This window comes from Lathyrus oleraceus, chromosome 7, assembly GCF_024323335.1.
Source record: "Lathyrus oleraceus cultivar Zhongwan6 chromosome 7, CAAS_Psat_ZW6_1.0, whole genome shotgun sequence".
In the NCBI taxonomy this organism is placed as follows: Eukaryota; Viridiplantae; Streptophyta; class Magnoliopsida; order Fabales; family Fabaceae; genus Lathyrus; species Lathyrus oleraceus.
Window position 1 is genome coordinate 291,046,342 of NC_066585.1, and position 19,475 is coordinate 291,065,816.

Genomic DNA, 19,475 nt, shown 5'->3' on the forward strand with positions numbered 1-19,475 from the left:
GATATCTAGCTTTCACCTAGGAGACTCACATTTTTTATATAATTTCACTATATCTATAAGTTAATTTCTAAAATTTAATTTTATCGGCATGTTGGAAAGTCAAGTTAACCATATCGCTTTTGAGGTTGTGGAGTCTTTCACGAAGGCAAAAGATAATGAAGAAATCAATTTAGACAAATTATTGATGCATTGTAAATTAAAACTAATACTCCATTGTCGTCTAGCTGTCAGAATATCAGGCGTCCCCAAAGACTTTAGTAAGTTAATTTTATGGAATAGTCAACTTAATTGTATCGCTTTTGAGGTTGTGGAGTCTATCACAAAGACAACAGATAATGAAGAAATCAATTTAGAAATATCATTGATGCATTGTAAACTAAATGTAATACTCCAGTGTCCTCCAACGGTTAGGATATAAAGCTTTCACCTAGAAGACCAACTTTTTAAAATATAATTTCACCATATCCATAGGTTAATTTCTGAAAGTTAATTTTATCAGCATATGCGAAAGTCAAGTTAATTATATCACTTTTGAGGTTGTGGAGTCTTTCACGAAAACAAAAGATAATGAAGAAATTAATTTAGACAAATTATTGATGCATTGTAAATTAAAAATAAATTCTCCATTGTCGTCCAGCGGTTAGGATATCTGGCTTTCACCCAGGAGATCCGGGTTTAATTCCCGGCAATGGAACGTTTTATATATTATACCACCATTGGCATGTGATATACGCATCTTAAATGTATCGTTTTTTAGGTTGTGGAGTCTATCACAAAGGCAAAAGATAATGAAGAAATCAATTTTAAAAAATTATAGACACATTGTAAACTAAAAGAAATACTCCAATGTCCTCCAACGGTTAGGATATCTAGCTTTCAACCAGGAGACCCACATTTTTTTATATAATTTCACCGGCATGTGGGAAAGTTAACTTAATTGTATCGCTTTTGAGGTTGTGGAGTCTATCACAAAGGCAAAGGATAATGAAGAAATCAATTTAGATAAATCATTGATACATTATAAACTAAAAGAAATACTCCAATGTCCTCCAACGGTTAGGATATCTAGCTCTCACCTAGGAGACTCACATTTTTTATATAATTTCACTATATTTATAAGTTAATTTCTAAAATTTAATTTTATCGGCATGTTGGAAAGTCAAGTTAACCATATCGCTTTTGAGGTTGTGGAGTCTTTCACGAAGGCAAAATATAATGAAGAAATCAATTTAGAGAAATTAATAATGCATTATAAATTAAAACTAACACTCCATTGTCGTCCATCTGCAAGGATATCTGGCATCCCCGAAGACCCGGGTTCAATTCCCGACAATGGAACATTTTTTATATAATACCACCTTATCTGAAAGTTAAACTTCAGAATGTTAATTTTATGGAATAGTTAACTTAATTGTATCGCTTTTGAGGCTGTTGAGTCTATCACAAAGGCAAGAGATAATGACGCATTATACACTAAAAGAAATACTCCAGTGTCCTCCAGCGGTTAGGATATATAGCTTTCACCCAGAAGACCCACTTTTTTAAATATAATTCCACCATATCCATAAGTTAATTTTTGAAAGTTAATTTAATCAGCATATGCGAAAGTCATGTTAATTATATCGCTTTTGAGGTTGTGGAGTTTTTCACGAAGGCAAAAGATAATGAAGAAATCAATTTACACAAATTATCGATGCACTGTAAAGTAAAAAAAACACTCCATTGTCGTCCAGCGTTTAGGATATATGACTTTCGCCCAGGTGACCCGGGTTCAATTCCCGACAATGGAACAATTTATATATAATACCACCATATCCGGAAGTTAACTTCACAAAGTTACTTTTATTGGCATGTGGTATAGTCATCTTAAATGTATCGCTTTTGAGGTTGTGGAGTCTATCAGAAAGGCAAAAGATAATGAAGAAATCAATTTAGATAAATCATTGATACATTGTAAACTAAAAGAAATACTCCAGTGTCCTCCAACGGTTAGCATATCTAGCTTTCACCTAGGAGACTCACATTTTTTTATATAATTTCACTATATCCATAAGTTAATTTCTAAAATATAATTTTATCAGCATGTTGGAAAGTCATGTTAACCATATCGCTTTTGAGGTTGTGGAGTCTTTCACGAAGGCAAAAGATAATGAAGAAATCAATTTAGACAAATTATTGATGCATTGTAAATTAAAACTAATAATCCATTGTCGTCTAGCTGTAAGGATATCAGGCGTCCCCAAAGACCTGGGTTTGATTCCCATTAATGGAACATTTTTTATATAATACCACCATATCCGAAAGTTAAACTTTAGTAAGATAATTTTATGGAATAGTCAACTTAATTGTATCGCTTTTGAGGTTGTGGAGTCTATCACAAAGACAACAAATAATGAAGAAATCAATTTAGAAAATTCATTGATGCATTGTAAACTAAAAGTAATACTCCAGTGTCCTCCAACGGTTAGGATATATAGCTTTCACCTAAAAGACCCACTTTTTAAAATATAATTTCACCATATCCATAGGTTAATTTCTGAAAGTTAATTTTATCAGCATATGCGAAAGTCAAGTTAATTATATCACTTTTGAGGTTGTGGAGTCTTTCACGAAAGCAAAAGATATTGAAGAAATTAATTTAGATAAATCATTGATACATTGAAAACTAAAAGAAATACTCCAGTGTCCTTCAACGGTTAGGATATCTAGCTTTCACCTAGGAGACTCACATTTTTTTATATAATTTCCCTATATCCATAAGTTAATTTCTGAAATTCAAATTTATCACCATGTTGGAAAGTCATGTTAACCATATCGCTTTTGAGGTTGTGGAGTCTTTCACGAAGGCAAAAGATAATGAAGAAATCAATTTAGACAAATTATTGATGCATTGTAAATTAAAACTAATACTCCATTGATGTCTAGCTGTCAGGATATCAGGCGTCACCGAAGACCTAGGTTCGATTCCCGACAATGGAACATTTTTTATATAATACCACCATATCCGAAAGTTAAACTCTAGTAAGTTAATTTTATGGAATAGTCAACTTAATTATATCGCTTTTGAGGTTGTGGAGTCTATCACAAAGACAACAGATAATGAAGAAATCAATTTAGAAAATTCATTGATGCATTGTAAACTAAATGTAATACTCCAGTGTCCTCCAACGGTTAGGATATATAGCTTTCACCTAGAAGACCCGCTTTTTAAAATATAATTTCACCATATCCATAGGTTAATTTCTGAAAGTTAATTTTATCAGCATATGCGAAAGTCAAATTAATTATATCACTTTTGAGGTTGTGGAGTCTTTCACGAAAGCAAAAGATAATGAAGAAATTAATTTAGACAAATATTTGATGCATTGTAAATTACAAATAAATTCTCCATTATCGTCTAGCTGTTGGGATATCTGGCTTTCACCCAGGAGACATGGGTTCAATTCCCGGCAATGGAACATTTTATATATAATAGCACCATTGGCATGTGGTATATGCATCTTAAATGTATCGTTTTTGAGGTTGTGGAGTCTATCACAAAGGCAAAAGATAATAAAAAATTATTGATGCATTGTAAACTAAAAGAAATACTCCAATGTCCTCCAGCTGTTAGGATATGTAGCTTAGATAAAACATTGATACATTGTAAACTAAAAGAAATAATCCAGTGTTCTCCAACGGTTAGGATATCTAGCTTTCACCTAGGAGACTCACATTTTTTATATAATTTCACTATATCTATAAGTTAATTTCTAAAATTTAATTTTATCGGCATGTTGGAAAGTCAAGTTAACCATATCGCTTTTGAGGTTGTGGAGTCTTTCACGAAGGCAAAATATTATGAAGAAATCAATTTAGAGAAATTAATAATGCATTATAAATTAAAACTAATACTCCATTGTCGTCCATCTGCAAGGATATCTGGCATCCCCGAAGACCCGGGTTCGATTCCCGACAATGGAACATTTTTTAGATAATACCACCATATCTGAAAGTTAAACTTTAGAAAGTTAATTTTATGGAATGGTCAACTTAATTGTATCGCTTTTGAGGCTGTTGAGTCTATCACAAAGGCAAGAGATAATGACGCATTATAAACTAAAAGGAATACTCCAGTGTCCTCCAGCGGTTAGGATATATAGCTTTCACCTAGAAGACCCACTTTTTTAAATATAATTTCACCATATCCATAAGTTAATTTTTGAAAGTTAATTTTATCAGCATATGCGAAAGTCATGTTAATTATATCGCTTTTGAGGTTGTGGAGTTTTTCACAAAGGCAAAAGATAATGAAGAAATCAATTTAGACAAATTATTGATGCACTGTAAAGTAAAAAAAACACTCCATTGTCGTCCAGCGTTTAGGATATATGACTTTCGCCCAGGTGACCCGGGTTCAATTCCCGACAATGGAACATTTTATATATAATACCACCATATCCGGAAGATCACTTCAGAAAGTTAATTTTATTGGCATGTGGTATAGTCATCTTAAGTGTATCGCTTTTGAGGTTGTGGAGTCTATCACAAAGGCAAAAGATAATGAAGAAATCAATTTAGATAAATCATTGATACATTGTAGACTAAAAGAAATACTCCAGAGTCCTCCAACGGTTAGGATATCTAGCTTTCACCTAGGAGACTCACATTTTTTTATATAATTTCACTATATTCATAAGTTAATTTTTGAAATTCAAATTTATTAGCATGTTGGAAAGTCATGTTAACCATATCGCTTTTGAGGTTGTGGAGTCTTTCACGAAGGCAAAAGATAATGAAGAAATCAATTTAGACAAATTATTGATGCATTGTAAATTAAAACTAATACTCCATTGTCGTCTAGCTGTCAGGATATCAGGCGTCACCGAAGACCTAGGTTCGATTCCCGACAATGGATCATTTTTATATAATACCACCATAACTGAAAGTTAAAGTTTAGTAAGTTAATTTTATGGAATAGTCAACTTAATTGTATCACTTTTGAGGTTGTGGAGTCTATCACAAAGACAACAGATAATGAAGAAATCAATTTAGAAATATCATTGATGCATTGTAAACTAAATGTAATACTCCAGTGTCCTCCAACGGTTAGGATATAAAGCTTTCACCTAGAAGACCAACTTTTTAAAATATAATTTCACCATATCCATAGGTTAATTTCTGAAAGTTAATTTTATCAGCATATGCGAAAGTCAAGTTAATTATATCACTTTTGAGGTTGTGGAGTCTTTCACGAAAACAAAAGATAATGAAGAAATTAATTTAGACAAATTATTGATGCATTGTAAATTAAAAATAAATTCTCCCTTGTCGTCCAGTGGTTAGGATATCTGGCTTTCACCCAGGAGATCCGGGTTCAATTCCCGGCAATGGAACGTTTTATATATTATACCACCAATTGGCATGTGATATACGCATCTTAAATGTATCGTTTTTTAGGTTGTGGAGTCTATCACAAAGGCAAAAGATAATGAAGAAATCAATTTTAAAAAATTATAGACGCATTGTAAACTAAAAGAAATACTCCAATGTCCTCCAACGGTTAGGATATCTAGCTTTCAACCAGGAGACCCACATTTTTTTATATAATTTCACCGGCATGTGGGAAAGTTAACTTAATTGTATCGCTTTTGAGGTTGTGGAGTCTATCACAAAGGCAAAGGATAATGAAGAAATCAATTTAGATAAATCATTGATACATTATAAACTAAAAGAAATACTCCAGTGTCCTCCAACGGTTAGGATATCTAGCTCTCACCTAGGAGACTCACATTTTTTATATTATTTCACTATATCTATAAGTTAATTTCTAAAATTTAATTTTATCGGCATGTTGGAAAGTCAAGTTAACCATATCGCTTTTGAGGTTGTGGAGTCTTTCACGAAGGCAAAATATAATGAAGAAATCAATTTAGAGAAATTAATAATGCATTATAAATTAAAACTAACACTCCATTGTCGTCCATCTGCAAGGATATCTGGCATCCCCGAAGACCCGGGTTCGATTCCCGACAATGGAACATTTTTTAGATAATACCACCATATTCGAAAGTTAACCTTTATAAAGTTAATTTAATGGAATGGTCAACTTAATTGTATCGCTTTTGAGGCTGTTGAGTCTATCACAAAGGCAAGAGATAATGACGCATTATAAACTAAAAGGAATACTCTAGTGTCCTCCAGCGGTTAGGATATATAGCTTTCACCTAAAAGACCCACTTTTTTTAATATAATTTCACCATATCCATAAGTTAATTTTATCAGCATATGCGAAAGTCATGTTAATTATATCGCTTTTGAGGTTGTGGAGTTTTTCACGAAGGCAAAAGATAATGAAGAAATCAATTGAGAAAAAATATTGGTGCATTGTAAAGTAAAAAAAACACTTCATTGTCATCCAGCGTTTAGGATATATGACTTTCGCCCAGGTGACCCGGGTTCAATTCCTGACAATGGAACATTTTATATATAATACCACCATATCCGGAAGTTCACTTCAGAAAGTTAATTTTATTGGCATGTGGTATAGTCATCTTAAATGTATCGCTTTTGAGGTTGTGGAGTCTATCACAAAGGCAAAAGATAATGAAGAAATCAATTTAGATAAATCATTGATACATTGTAAACTAAAAGAAATACTCCAGGGTCCTCCAACGGTTAGGATATCTAGCTTTCACCTAGGAGACTCACATTTTTTTATATAATTTTACTATATCCATAAGTTAATTTCTGAAATTCAAATTTATCAGCATGTTGGAAAGTCATGTTAACCATATCGCTTTTGAGGTTGTGGAGTCTTTCACGAAGGCAAAAGATAATGAAGAAATCAATTTAGACAAATTATTGATGCATTGTAAATTAAAACTAATACTCCATTGTCGTCTAGCTGTCAGGATATCAGGCGTCACCGAAGACCTAGGTTCGATTCCCGACAATGGAACATTTTTTATATAATACCACCATAACCGAAAGTTAAACTTTAGTAAGTTAATTTTATGGAATAGTCAACTTAATTGTATCGCTTTTGAGGTTGTGGAGTCTATCACAAAGACAACAGATAATGAAGAAATCAATTTAGAAAATTCATTGATGCATTGTAAACTAAATGTAATACTCCAGTGTCCTCCGACGGTTAGGATATAAAGCTTTCACCTAGCAGACCAACTTTTTAAAATATAATTTCACCATATCCATAGGTTAATTTCTGAAAGTTAATTTTATCAGCATATGCGAAAGTCAAGTTAATTATATCACTTTTGAGGTTGTGGAGTCTTTCAGAAAGCAAAAGATAATGAAGAAATTAATTTAGACAAATTATTGATGCATTGTAAATTAAAAATAAATTCTCCATTGTCGTCCAGCGGTTAGGATATTTGGCTTTCATCCAGGAGACCCGGGTTCAATTCCCGGCAATGGAACGTTTTATATATAATACCACCATTGGCATGTGGTATACGCATCTTAAATGTATCGTTTTTGAGGTTGTGCAATCTGTCACAAAGGCAAAAGATAATGAAGAAATCAATTTTAAAAAATTATTGACGCATTGTCAACTAAAAGAAATACTCCAATGTCCTCCAACGGTTAGGATATCTAGCTTTCAACCAGGAGACCCACATTTTTTTATATAAATCATTGATACATTGTAAACTAAAAGAAATACTCAAGTGTCCTCCAACGGTTAGGATATCTAGCTTTCACCTAGGAGACTCACATTTTTTATATAATTTCACTATATCTATAAGTTAATTTCTAAAATTTAATTTTATCGGCATGTTGGAAAGTCAAGTTAACCATATCGCTTTTGAGGTTGTGGAGTCTTTCACGAAGGCAAAATATAATGAAGAAATCAATTTAGAGAAATTAATAATGCATGATAAATTAAAACTAATACTCCATTGTCGTCTAGCTGTCAGGATATCAGGCGTCACCGAAGACCTAGGTTCGATTCCCGACAATGGAACATTTTTTATATAATACCACCGTATCCGAAAGTTAAACTTTAGTAAGTTAATTTTATGGAATTGTCAACTTAATTGTATCGCTTTTGAGGTTGTGGAGTCTATCACAAAGACAACAGATAATGAAGAAATCAATTTAGAAAATTCATTGATGCATTGTAAACTAAATGTAATACTCCAGTGTCCTCCGACGGTTAGGATATAAAGCTTTCACCTAGAAGACCAACTTTTTAAAATATAATTTCACCATATCCATAGGTTAGTAAGTTAATTTTATGGAATAGTCAACTTAATTGTATCGCTTTTGAGGTTGTGGAGTCTATCACAAAGACAACAGATAATGAAGAAATCAATTTAGAAAATTCATTGATGCATTGTAAACTAAATGTAATACTCCAGTGTCCTCCGACGGTTAGGATATAAAGCTTTCACCTAGCAGACCAACTTTTTAAAATATAATTTCACCATATCCATAGGTTAATTTCTGAAAGTTAATTTTATCAGCATATGCGAAAGTCAAGTTAATTATATCACTTTTGAGGTTGTGGAGTCTTTCACGAAAGCAAAAGATAATGAAGAAATTAATTTAGACAAATTATTGATGCATTGTAAATTAAAAATAAATTCTCCATTGTCGTCCAGCGGTTAGGATATCTGGCTTTCACCCAGGAGATCCGGGTTCAATTCCCGGCAATGGAACGTTTTATATATTATACCACCATTGGCATGTGATATACGCATCTTAAATGTATCGTTTTTTAGGTTGTGGAGTCTATCACAAAGGCAAAAGATAATGAAGAAATCAATTTTAAAAAATTATAGACGCATTGTAAACTAAAAGAAATACTCCAATGTCCTCCAACGGTTAGGATATCTAGCTTTCAACCAGGAGACCCACATTTTTTTATATATATTCACCGGCATGTGGGAAAGTTAACTTAATTGTATCGCTTTTGAGGTTGTGGAGTCTATCACAAAGGCAAAAAATTATAGACGCATTGTAAACTAAAAGAAATACTCCAATGTCCTCCAACGGTTAGGATATCTAGCTTTCAACCAGGAGACCCACATTTTTTTATATATATTCACCGGCATGTGGGAAAGTTAACTTAATTGTATCGCTTTTGAGGTTGTGGAGTCTATCACAAAGGCAAAGGATAATGAAGAAATCAATTTAGATAAATCATTGATACATTATAAACTAAAAGAAATACTCCAGTGTCCTCCAACGGTTAGGATATCTAGCTCTCACCTAGGAGACTCACATTTTTTATATTATTTCACTATATCTATAAGTTAATTTCTAAAATTTAATTTTATCGGCATGTTGGAAAGTCAAGTTAACCATATCGCTTTTGAAGTTGTGGAGTCTTTCACGAAGGCAAAATATAATGAAGAAATCAATTTAGAGAAATTAATAATGCATTATAAATTAAAACTAACACTCCATTGTCGTCCATCTGCAAGGATATCTGGCATCCCGAAGACCCGGGTTCGATTCCCGACAATGGAACATTTTTTAGATAATACCACCATATTCGAAAGTTAACCTTTATAAAGTTAATTTAATGGAATGGTCAACTTAATTGTATCGCTTTTGAGGCTGTTGAGTCTATCACAAAGGCAAGAGATAATGACGCATTATAAACTAAAAGGAATACTCTAGTGTCCTCCAGCGGTTAGGATATATAGCTTTCACCTAAAAGACCCACTTTTTTAAATATAATTTCACCATATCCATAAGTTAATTTTATCAGCATATGCGAAAGTCATGTTAATTATATCGCTTTTGAGGTTGTGGAGTTTTTCACGAAGGCAAAAGATAATGAAGAAATCAATTGAGAAAAAATAATGGTGCATTGTAAAGTAAAAAAAACACTTCATTGTCGTCCAACGTTTAGGATATATGACTTTCGCCCAGGTGACCCGGGTTCAATTCCCGACAATGGAACATTTTATATATAATACCACCATATCCGGAAGTTCACTTCAGAAAGTTAATTTTATTGGCATGTGGTATAGTCATCTTAAATGTATCGCTTTTGAGGTTGTGGAGTCTATCACAAAGGCAAAAGATAATGAAGAAATCAATTTAGATAAATCATTGATACATTGTAAACTAAAAGAAATACTCCAGGGTCCTCCAACGGTTAGGATATCTAGCTTTCACCTAGGAGACTCACATTTTTTTATATAATTTTACTATATCCATAACTTAATTTCTGAAATTCAAATTTATCAGCATGTTGGAAAGTCATGTTAACCATATCGCTTTTGAGGTTGTGGAGTCTTTCACGAAGGCAAAAGATAATGAAGAAATCAATTTAGACAAATTATTGATGCATTGTAAATTAAAACTAATACTCCATTGTCGTCTAGCTGTCAGGATATCAGGCGTCACCGAAGACCTAGGTTCGATTCCCGACAATGGAACATTTTTTATATAATACCACCATAACCGAAAGTTAAACTTTAGTAAGTTATTTTATGGAATAGTCAACTTAATTGTATCGCTTTTGAGGTTGTGGAGTCTATCACAAAGACAACAGATAATGAAGAAATCAATTTAGAAAATTCATTGATGCATTGTAAACTAAATGTAATACTCCAGTGTCCTCCGACGGTTAGGATATAAAGCTTTCACCTAGCAGACCAACTTTTAAAATATAATTTCACCATATCCATAGGTTATTTCTGAAAGTTAATTTTATCAGCATATGCGAAAGTCAAGTTAATTATATCACTTTTGAGGTTGTGGAGTCTTTCACGAAAGCAAAAGATAATGAAGAAATTAATTTAGACAAATTATTGATGCATTGTAAACTAAAAATAAATTCTCCATTGTCGTCCAGCGGTTAGGATATCTGGCTTTCACCCAGGAGATCCGGGTTCAATTCCCGGCAATGGAACGTTTTATATATTATACCACCATTGGCATGTGATATACGCATCTTAAATGTATCGTTTTTTAGGTTGTGGAGTCTATCACAAAGGCAAAAGATAATGAAGAAATCAATTTTAAAAAATTATAGACGCATTGTAAACTAAAAGAAATACTCCAATGTCCTCCAACGGTTAGGATATCTAGCTTTCAACCAGGAGACCCACATTTTTTTATATATATTCACCGGCATGTGGGAAAGTTAACTTAATTGTATCGCTTTTGAGGTTGTGGAGTCTATCACAAAGGCAAAGGATAATGAAGAAATCAATTTAGATAAATCATTGATACATTATAAACTAAAAGAAATACTCCAGTGTCCTCCAACGGTTAGGATATCTAGCTCTCACCTAGGAGACTCACATTTTTTATATTATTTCACTATATCTATAAGTTAATTTCTAAAATTTAATTTTATCGGCATGTTGGAAAGTCAAGTTAACCATATCGCTTTTGAAGTTGTGGAGTCTTTCACGAAGGCAAAATATAATGAAGAAATCAATTTAGAGAAATTAATAATGCATTATAAATTAAAACTAACACTCCATTGTCGTCCATCTGCAAGGATATCTGGCATCCCCGAAGACCCGGGTTCGATTCCCGACAATGGAACATTTTTTAGATAATACCACCATATTCGAAAGTTAACCTTTATAAAGTTAATTTAATGGAATGGTCAACTTAATTGTATCGCTTTTGAGGCTGTTGAGTCTATCACAAAGGCAAGAGATAATGACGCATTATAAACTAAAAGGAATACTCTAGTGTCCTCCAGCGGTTAGGATATATAGCTTTCACCTAAAAGACCCACTTTTTTAAATATAATTTCACCATATCCATAAGTTAATTTTATCAGCATATGCGAAAGTCATGTTAATTATATCGCTTTTGAGGTTGTGGAGTTTTTCACGAAGGCAAAAGATAATGAAGAAATCAATTGAGAAAAAATAATGGTGCATTGTAAAGTAAAAAAAACACTTCATTGTCGTCCAGCGTTTAGGATATATGACTTTCGCCCAGGTGACCCGGGTTCAATTCCCGACAATGGAACATTTTATATATAATACCACCATATCCGGAAGTTCACTTCAGAAAGTTAATTTTATTGGCATGTGGTATAGTCATCTTAAATGTATCGCTTTTGAGGTTGTGGAGTCTATCACAAAGGCAAAAGATAATGAAGAAATCAATTTAGATAAATCATTGATACATTGTAAACTAAAAGAAATACTCCAGGGTCCTCCAACGGTTAGGATATCTAGCTTTCACCTAGGAGACTCACATTTTTTTATATAATTTTACTATATCCATAAGTTAATTTCTGAAATTCAAATTTATCAGCATGTTGGAAAGTCATGTTAACCATATCGCTTTTGAGGTTGTGGAGTCTTTCACGAAGGCAAAAGATAATGAAGAAATCAATTTAGACAAATTATTGATGCATTGTAAATTAAAACTAATACTCCATTATCGTCTAGCTGTCAGGATATCAGGCGTCACCGAAGACCTAGGTTTGATTCCCGACAATGGAACATTTTTTATATAATACCACCATAACCGAAAGTTAAACTTTAGTAAGTTAATTTTATGGAATAGTCAACTTAATTGTATCGCTTTTGAGGTTGTGGAGTCTATCACAAAGACAACAGATAATGAAGAAATCAATTTAGAAAATTCATTGATGCATTGTAAACTAAATGTAATACTCCAGTGTCCTCCGACGGTTAGGATATAAAGCTTTCACCTAGCAGACCAACTTTTTAAAATATAATTTCACCATATCCATAGGTTAATTTCTGAAAGTTAATTTTATCAGCATATGCGAAAGTCAAGTTAATTATATCACTTTTGAGGTTGTGGAGTCTTTCACGAAAGCAAAAGATAATGAAGAAATTAATTTAGACAAATTATTGATGCATTGTAAATTAAAAATAAATTCTCCATTGTCGTCCAGCGGTTAGGATATCTGGCTTTCACCCAGGAGACCCGGGTTCAATTCCCGGCAATGGAACGTTTTATATATAATACCACCATTGGCATGTGGTATACGCATCTTAAATGTATCGTTTTTGAGGTTGTGGAATCTGTCACAAAGGCAAAAGATAATGAAGAAATCAATTTTAAAAAATTATTGACGCATTGTCAACTAAAAGAAATACTCCAATGTCCTCCAACGGTTAGGATATCTAGCTTTCAACCAGGAGACCCACATTTTTTTATATAATTTCAACGACATGTGGGAAAGTTAACTTAATTGTATCGCTTTTGAGGTTGTGGAGTCTATCACAAAGGCAAAAGATAATGAAGAAATCAATTTAGATAAATCATTGATACATTGTAAACTAAAAGAAATACTCAAGTGTCCTCCAACGGTTAGGATATCTAGCTTTCACCTAGGAGACTCACATTTTTTATATAATTTCACTATATCTATAAGTTAATTTCTAAAATTTAATTTTATCGGCATGTTGGAAAGTCAAGTTAACCATATCGCTTTTGAGGTTGTGGAGTCTTTCACGAAGGCAAAATATAATGAAGAAATCAATTTAGAGAAATTAATAATGCATGATAAATTAAAACTAATACTCCATTGTCGTCTAGCTGTCAGGATATCAGGCGTCACCGAAGACCTAGGTTCGATTCCCGACAATGGAACATTTTTTATATAATACCACCGTCTCCGAAAGTTAAACTTTAGTAAGTTAATTTTATGGAATTGTCAACTTAATTGTATCGCTTTTGAGGTTGTGGAGTCTATCACAAAGACAACAGATAATGAAGAAATCAATTTAGAAAATTCATTGATGCTTTGTAAACTAAATGTAATACTCCAGTGTCCTCCGACGGTTAGGATATAAAGCTTTCACCTAGAAGACCAACTTTTTAAAATATAATTTCACCATATCCATAGGTTAGTAAGTTAATTTTATGGAATAGTCAACTTAATTGTATCGCTTTTGAGGTTGTGGAGTCTATCACAAAGACAACAGATAATGAAGAAATCAATTTAGAAAATTCATTGATGCATTGTAAACTAAATGTAATTCTCCAGTGTCCTCCGACGGTTAGGATATAAAGCTTTCACCTAGCAGACCAACTTTTAAAATATAATTTCACCATATCCATAGGTTAATTTCTGAAAGTTAATTTTATCAGCATATGCGAAAGTCAAGTTAATTATATCACTTTTGAGGTTGTGGAGTCTTTCACGAAAGCAAAAGATAATGAAGAAATTAATTTAGACAAATTATTGATGCATTGTAAATTAAAAATAAATTCTCCATTGTCGTCCAGCGGTTAGGATATCTGGCTTTCACCCAGGAGACCCGGGTTCAATTCCCGGCAATGGAACGTTTTATATATAATACCACCATTGGCATGTGGTATACGCATCTTAAATGTATCGTTTTTGAGGTTGTGGAATCTGTCACAAAGGCAAAAGATAATGAAGAAATCAATTTTAAAAAATTATTGACGCATTGTCAACTAAAAGAAATACTCCAATGTCCTCCAACGGTTAGGATATCTAGCTTTCAACCAGGAGACCCACATTTTTTTATATAATTTCAACGACATGTGGGAAAGTTAACTTAATTGTATCGCTTTTGAGGTTGTGGAGTCTATCACAAAGGCAAAAGATAATGAAGAAATCAATTTAGATAAATCATTGATACATTGTAAACTAAAAGAAATACTCAAGTGTCCTCCAACGGTTAGGATATCTAGCTTTCACCTAGGAGACTCACATTTTTTATATAATTTCACTATATCTATAAGTTAATTTCTAAAATTTAATTTTATCGGCATGTTGGAAAGTCAAGTTAACCATATCGCTTTTGAGGTTGTGGAGTCTTTCACGAAGGCAAAATATAATGAAGAAATCAATTTAGAGAAATTAATAATGCATGATAAATTAAAACTAATACTCCATTGTCGTCTAGCTGTCAGGATATCAGGCGTCACCGAAGACCTAGGTTCGATTCCCGACAATGGAACATTTTTATATAATACCACCGTCTCCGAAAGTTAAACTTTAGTAAGTTAATTTTATGGAATTGTCAACTTAATTGTATCGCTTTTGAGGTTGTGGAGTCTATCACAAAGACAACAGATAATGAAGAAATCAATTTAGAAAATTCATTGATGCTTTGTAAACTAAATGTAATACTCCAGTGTCCTCCGACGGTTAGGATATAAAGCTTTCACCTAGAAGACCAACTTTTTAAAATATAATTTCACCATATCCATAGGTTAGTAAGTTAATTTTATGGAATAGTCAACTTAATTGTATCGCTTTTGAGGTTGTGGAGTCTATCACAAAGACAACAGATAATGAAGAAATCAATTTAGAAAATTCATTGATGCATTGTAAACTAAATGTAATTCTCCAGTGTCCTCCGACGGTTAGGATATAAAGCTTTCACCTAGCAGACCAACTTTTTAAAATATAATTTCACCATATCCATAGGTTAATTTCTGAAAGTTAATTTTATCAGCATATGCGAAAGTCAAGTTAATTATATCACTTTTGAGGTTGTGGAGTCTTTCACGAAAGCAAAAGATAATGAAGAAATTAATTTAGACAAATTATTGATGCATTGTAAATTAAAAATAAATTCTCCATTGTCGTCCAGCGGTTAGGATATCTGGCTTTCACCCAGGAGACCCGGGTTCAATTCCCGGCAATGGAACGTTTTATATATAATACCACCATTGGCATGTGGTATACGCATCTTAAATGTATCGTTTTTGAGGTTGTGGAATCTGTCACAAAGGCAAAAGATAATGAAGAAATCAATTTTAAAAAATTATTGACGCATTGTCAACTAAAAGAAATACTCCAATGTCCTCCAACGGTTAGGATATCTAGCTTTCAACCAGGAGACCCACATTTTTTTATATAATTTCAACGGCATGTGGGAAAGTTAACTTAATTGTATCGCTTTTGAGGTTGTGGAGTCTATCACAAAGGCAAAAGATAATGAAGAAATCAATTTAGATAAATCATTGATACATTGTAAACTAAAAGAAATACTCAAGTGTCCTCCAACGGTTAGGATATCTAGCTTTCACCTAGGAGACTCACATTTTTTATATAATTTCACTATATCTATAAGTTAATTTCTAAAATTTAATTTTATCGGCATGTTGGAAAGTCAAGTTAACCATATCGCTTTTGAGGTTGTGGAGTCTTTCACGAAGGCAAAATATAATGAAGAAATCAATTTAGAGAAATTAATAATGCATGATAAATTAAAACTAATACTCCATTGTCGTCTAGCTGTCAGGATATCAGGCGTCACCGAAGACCTAGGTTCGATTCCCGACAATGGAACATTTTTTATATAATACCACCGTCTCCGAAAGTTAAACTTTAGTAAGTTAATTTTATGGAATTGTCAACTTAATTGTATCGCTTTTGAGGTTGTGGAGTCTATCACAAAGACAACAGATAATGAAGAAATCAATTTAGAAAATTCATTGATGCTTTGTAAACTAAATGTAATACTCCAGTGTCCTCCGACGGTTAGGATATAAAGCTTTCACCTAGAAGACCAACTTTTTAAAATATAATTTCACCATATCCATAGGTTAGTAAGTTAATTTTATGGAATAGTCAACTTAATTGTATCGCTTTTGAGGTTGTGGAGTCTATCACAAAGACAACAGATAATGAAGAAATCAATTTAGAAAATTCATTGATGCATTGTAAACTAAATGTAATTCTCCAGTGTCCTCCGACGGTTAGGATATAAAGCTTTCACCTAGCAGACCAACTTTTTAAAATATAATTTCACCATATCCATAGGTTAATTTCTGAAAGTTAATTTTATCAGCATATGCGAAAGTCAAGTTAATTATATCACTTTTGAGGTTGTGGAGTCTTTCACGAAAGCAAAAGATAATGAAGAAATTAATTTAGACAAATTATTGATGCATTGTAAATTAAAAATAAATTCTCCATTGTCGTCCAGCGGTTAGGATATCTGGCTTTCACCCAGGAGACCCGGGTTCAATTCCCGGCAATGGAACGTTTTATATATAATACCACCATTGGCATGTGGTATACGCATCTTAAATGTATCGTTTTTGAGGTTGTGGAATCTGTCACAAAGGCAAAAGATAATGAAGAAATCAATTTTAAAAAATTATTGACGCATTGTCAACTAAAAGAAATACTCCAATGTCCTCCAACGGTTAGGATATCTAGCTTTCAACCAGGAGACCCACATTTTTTTATATAATTTCAACGGCATGTGGGAAAGTTAACTTAATTGTATCGCTTTTGAGGTTGTGGAGTCTATCACAAAGGCAAAAGATAATGAAGAAATCAATTTAGATAAATCATTGATACATTGTAAACTAAAAGAAATACTCAAGTGTCCTCCAACGGTTAGGATATCTAGCTTTCACCTAGGAGACTCACATTTTTTATATAATTTCACTATATCTATAAGTTAATTTCTAAAATTTAATTTTATCGGCATGTTGGAAAGTCAAGTTAACCATATCGCTTTTGAAGTTGTGGAGTCTTTCACGAAGGCAAAATATAATGAAGAAATCAATTTAGAGAAATTAATAATGCATGATAAATTAAAACTAATACTCCATTGTCGTCTAGCTGTCAGGATATCAGGCGTCACCGAAGACCTAGGTTCGATTCCCGACAATGGAACATTTTTTATATAATACCACCGTCTCCGAAAGTTAAACTTTAGTAAGTTAATTTTATGGAATTGTCAACTTAATTGTATCGCTTTTGAGGTTGTGGAGTCTATCACAAAGACAACAGATAATGAAGAAATCAATTTAGAAAATTCATTGATGCATTGTAAACTAAATGTAATACTCCAGTGTCCTCCGACGGTTAGGATATAAAGCTTTCACCTAGAAGACCAACTTTCTAAAATATAATTTCACCATATCCATAGGTTAGTAAGTTAATTTTATGGAATAGTCAACTTAATTGTATCGCTTTTGAGGTTGTGGAGTCTATCACAAAGACAACAGATAATGAAGAAATCAATTTAGAAAATTCATTGATGCATTGTAAACTAAATGTAATACTCCAGTGTCCTCCTACGGTTAGGATATAAAGCTTTCACCTAGCAGACCAACTTTTTAAAATATAATTTCACCATATCCATAGGTTAATTTCTGAAAGTTAATTTTATCAGCATATGCGAAAGTCAAGTTAATTATATCACTTTTGAGGTTGTGGAGTCTTTCACGAAAGCAAAAGATAATGAAGAAATTAATTTAGACAAATTATTGATGCATTGTAAATTAAAAATAAATTCTCCATTGTCGTCCAGCGGTTAGGATATCTGGCTTTCACCCAGGAGACCCGGGTTCAATTCCCGGCAATGGAACGTTTTATATATAATACCACCATTGGCATGTGGTATACGCATCTTAAATGTATCGTTTTTGAGGTTGTGGAATCTGTCACAAAGGCAAAAGATAATGAAGAAATCAATTTTAAAAAATTATTGACGCATTGTCAACTAAAAGAAATACTCCAATGTCCTCCAACGGTTAGGATATCTAGCTTTCAACCAGGAGACCCACATTTTTTTATATAATTTCAACGGCATGTGGGAAAGTTAACTTAATTGTATCGCTTTTGAGGTTGTGGATGTTGGTGTAAGCCCTAGAGGCCAATACTTTTGGTACTTGTATCGAATTATTTATTAATAATAAAAGGCATTTTCTTTATTAATGGTTGATTAATAAAGTCCCTAGAATAGATAGTCCGTTTAATGTATTAAGTGTGACTTAATCATGAGAACACATTAAACATAAGGACACTATTCTTAAAGTATCCGTAGTCGAGCTTTAATGTGAAGTGGGATAACATTAAAGCATTAAGACTATTATGTTTGTAGACTGATGATCACATCTCATGGATCATGGATAAAGAGTTATCAAGTCTTAAACATAGGTATGAATATTAGGAGTAATATTTATACCGGATTGACCCGCTATGAGAATACTATATAGAAAGTTATGCAAAGTGTCATAAGTTATTCTCATGGTGATAATAGTGTATACCACTCTTCGACCTGAAACCACTATGGATCCTAGATGTAGAGTTGAGTGCTTTATTACTGATCCAACGTTATCCGTAACTGGATGACCATAAAGACAGTTGATGGGTACTCCACGAAGCATGCTGAGGGACATGAGTGTCCTAGATGGAATTTGCCAATCCTGCGTAACAGGATAAATGTCTATGGGCCCAATATTGAACTGGACAAGGGTGACACGGTCTATACCTTGTGTTCAATATAGACATAAGGGCAAAGGGGTAATTATACACATAATTATTATCACATGAGGTTTTGTCAGATCACATGACATTTTCGTGACTTGGGTAGCAGTGATGTGTTGCTAGATACCGCTCACTGTTTATTATGTTAAATGCATGATTTAATATAATTGCCAACGCCGCGAAAACCTATAGGGTCACACACAAAGGACGGATTGATGAGAGATAGAATAATTAAGGAACATCGTAAGGTACGGTGTACTTAAGAAGAATACGAAATATGGTAAAGTACCAAATACTT

At 32.9% G+C, this 19,475-nt stretch overlaps 10 non-coding genes across 10 annotated transcripts; all 10 read left to right on the forward strand.

The window, feature by feature from the left end:
• Positions 1–622: 622 nt before the first annotated feature.
• Positions 623–694, forward strand: TRNAE-UUC (transfer RNA glutamic acid (anticodon UUC)). Its single transcript has one exon. It is a non-coding gene; the product is annotated as a tRNA-Glu (tRNA).
• A 4,609-nt stretch (positions 695–5,303) lies between these two features.
• Positions 5,304–5,375, forward strand: TRNAE-UUC (transfer RNA glutamic acid (anticodon UUC)). Its single transcript has one exon. It is a non-coding gene; the product is annotated as a tRNA-Glu (tRNA).
• Positions 5,376–7,346: 1,971 nt separating this feature from the next.
• On the forward strand, positions 7,347–7,418 carry TRNAE-UUC (transfer RNA glutamic acid (anticodon UUC)). Its single transcript has one exon. It is a non-coding gene; the product is annotated as a tRNA-Glu (tRNA).
• A 1,170-nt stretch (positions 7,419–8,588) lies between these two features.
• On the forward strand, positions 8,589–8,660 carry TRNAE-UUC (transfer RNA glutamic acid (anticodon UUC)). The gene has a single exon. It is a non-coding gene; the product is annotated as a tRNA-Glu (tRNA).
• A 2,138-nt stretch (positions 8,661–10,798) lies between these two features.
• TRNAE-UUC (transfer RNA glutamic acid (anticodon UUC)) lies at positions 10,799–10,870 on the forward strand. The gene has a single exon. It is a non-coding gene; the product is annotated as a tRNA-Glu (tRNA).
• A 1,971-nt stretch (positions 10,871–12,841) lies between these two features.
• TRNAE-UUC (transfer RNA glutamic acid (anticodon UUC)) lies at positions 12,842–12,913 on the forward strand. Its single transcript has one exon. It is a non-coding gene; the product is annotated as a tRNA-Glu (tRNA).
• Positions 12,914–14,181: 1,268 nt separating this feature from the next.
• TRNAE-UUC (transfer RNA glutamic acid (anticodon UUC)) lies at positions 14,182–14,253 on the forward strand. Its single transcript has one exon. It is a non-coding gene; the product is annotated as a tRNA-Glu (tRNA).
• A 1,268-nt stretch (positions 14,254–15,521) lies between these two features.
• On the forward strand, positions 15,522–15,593 carry TRNAE-UUC (transfer RNA glutamic acid (anticodon UUC)). The gene has a single exon. It is a non-coding gene; the product is annotated as a tRNA-Glu (tRNA).
• A 1,269-nt stretch (positions 15,594–16,862) lies between these two features.
• On the forward strand, positions 16,863–16,934 carry TRNAE-UUC (transfer RNA glutamic acid (anticodon UUC)). The gene has a single exon. It is a non-coding gene; the product is annotated as a tRNA-Glu (tRNA).
• Positions 16,935–18,203: 1,269 nt separating this feature from the next.
• On the forward strand, positions 18,204–18,275 carry TRNAE-UUC (transfer RNA glutamic acid (anticodon UUC)). The gene has a single exon. It is a non-coding gene; the product is annotated as a tRNA-Glu (tRNA).
• Positions 18,276–19,475: the final 1,200 nt, after the last annotated feature.